The sequence below is a fragment of the Urocitellus parryii genome, chromosome 5 (assembly GCF_045843805.1).
Source record: "Urocitellus parryii isolate mUroPar1 chromosome 5, mUroPar1.hap1, whole genome shotgun sequence".
Taxonomy (NCBI): domain Eukaryota; kingdom Metazoa; phylum Chordata; class Mammalia; order Rodentia; family Sciuridae; genus Urocitellus; species Urocitellus parryii.
The window spans coordinates 67,714,990-67,717,340 of record NC_135535.1 but is presented as its reverse complement, the minus strand read 5'-3'; the positions used below and the strand labels follow the sequence as shown (position 1 = coordinate 67,717,340).

Sequence of the window (2,351 nt, the reverse complement as noted above, 5' to 3'; positions counted from 1 at the left end):
TATCAGATCAGAAAAAGAAAGAAATTTCCTTAACTTAAAGAATATCTAGTAAGAAAAATAGGAAAACATTTTACTCTGAAAACAGAACTAATTTCACTAAGATAGAAATTAGAAGACAAGCAAGACATCATATCTGTATCAATGTTATTAAATAAGTCAACATTGTATTTGACACTCTAAGCAATGCAATAAGGAAAAAAGAAATAAATATGAGGTAAGTGGATTAAAGAGGGATAAAGCTATTTACCCTGTAAAACCCTAGAAAATCAAGTAAAAAATCATGAAAAATTAATGTAATAGCCAGGTAGAAGATCAATAGCTTTAATATGCAATAGAGACGAATAGGGCAAGCCTGGCTGAGTATCTTTTGGCAGTTTTTGTGGTTTTATTTAAGCACAGAAAATGTGCCCAGAAGCCATATATCCATTTTCTTTGCCGTGCAGCCTGGTATTGGCATTGGTGACTCTGATGGCCAGCTGGGCTGCTCTTTCCATGATGAGTTTGAGGATCTTGAAGGAAGCATGGTGAGCAGTCTCAGCTGTAAGGTTTGTTGCACATTGGCAGCACTTCTAGCTCCCTGACTGTGGACCAGGAACTTCTGGAAGCCACTGGGCAGCATGTGCTTTGTCTTCTTGCTGCTCCCACAACCAATGTTTGTCATAAAGATCTGGGCCTTGAATCTTTTTCATACCCTTTTGTCAATATCTCTGAGTTTCCACTAATTATGCTTAATTTTCACATATTGGTCTGACACATAGGTGCCTGATGAACTCCTTGGATCTCTTTTTGACGATTTAAGGTTTTCCAAGAGGTTTGAGGGCAACCATGATGCTGAATAGGAAATGGCTGCCACTACTGTAGGTAGCACCAAGGAAGAGAACCCATGGCATTCTTTAAAAGACAAGTCAGGGCTGGAGGCATAGCTCAGTGGTAGAGCACTTGCCTAGCATATGCAAGGCTCCTTGTTCCCCAGCTCCACAAGGGAAAAATAAAATCGCTAGAGAACACATGCCTACCCAGGTATTAAAAACTATCATAAAACAATGGTAATAAAAACAGAGTAGCTCTGGCAAAGAGAACAATGAACACAATAAAGTGTTCAGATTTGAGAATATTGTTTAAATTCGATAAATGGTGTCAGGGCAGTTGGTTATCCAATTAGGAGGAAAAAGTAAGATTTCTACAATTTGCAAGGCAAAATCCAAGCCATCCCTTTTCATCCTGAGTATGCATTTAAATACATGCAAAAGACCTGGAAGAACACATACCATTTTGATAAGCAAGCTTGAGTTTGGAGAAGGGACTGAGATTGAACAGATGTTCAAGAGAAACGTTTGCTTCATGTGACTCATTTGAACTCCTCACAAGAATAAATTTCTTGTACATATATTTTTTTAAATTGGAAAAGGTCAATGAGACAGCAAACATCTGACTCACTGCTTAACATAACCTTCTCACAGCCCACCTGTCTTTTCTCTTCAATGCTTTTCCCCATGAGTTCTGTCTTCCTGGGTGTTTGTCATTTAATTGTCCTCCCCATACATTTCCCTCATTCCTAGGAAATTTCAGAATGGTGACAGGGTTCAATATTATGGCTAGACCATGGTTGGGGATAAAACTACTGTATTAAAGAAGTCCAATACTAATTATCTAAAATAAGAATTTTTAAAAAAGGACCCGTTGTCATATTGTTATAGAATATTAGATATTTCTTCCAACTATTATTTCTGCATTAGTCAGCTTTTCTTTGCTGTGACCATACCTGATAAGGACAATTTACAGGAGAAAAAGTTTATTTTGGGGTTAAGTTTTCAGAAGCTCAGTCCATGGTCAACTGGCTCCATTGCCCAAGGCCTGAGGTAAGCCAGAAGGAAGCATGGTGAGCAGTCTCAGCTGTAAGGTGTGGCATAAAGGTATGGCAGAGAAAATCACTCAGAACATGACATCTTGGAATCAGAAAGAGGGAACCTAGAGACGAGATATATAATCCTCAATGTAGGCCCCCGGTGACCTGCTTCCTCCAGCTACTCCCCACCTGCCTAGAGTTATCACCTAGGAATACATTCAAATTATTAATCCATCAAATGGTTTAACCTACTAATTATAGTAAAGCTCTTATAATTGAATCATTTCACCTCCTGCATCAATACAGGAGCTTTTGAGGGACACCTCATATCCAAATTAAAACATTACATACCTTTTGTAGTTCGTCCTTCCATCTTCTCCACTAACATAAGAGATTTCCTTCCTATGAAATCTCACACAAGGTCAGGTGCAATGGCTGCAAAAGGAAATACACTACTTCTTAATGCTTAAGCTCATAGAAATGTAATTATACTGTGGGTGAAAAG

General features: G+C 38.4%; 1 pseudogene; it reads right to left on the bottom strand.

Annotated features, from left to right (window-relative positions):
• Positions 1 to 389: 389 nt before the first annotated feature.
• Positions 390 to 827, bottom strand: LOC113191052 (large ribosomal subunit protein eL32 pseudogene; annotated as a pseudogene).
• Between the last annotated feature and the right edge of the window lie 1,524 nt (positions 828 to 2,351).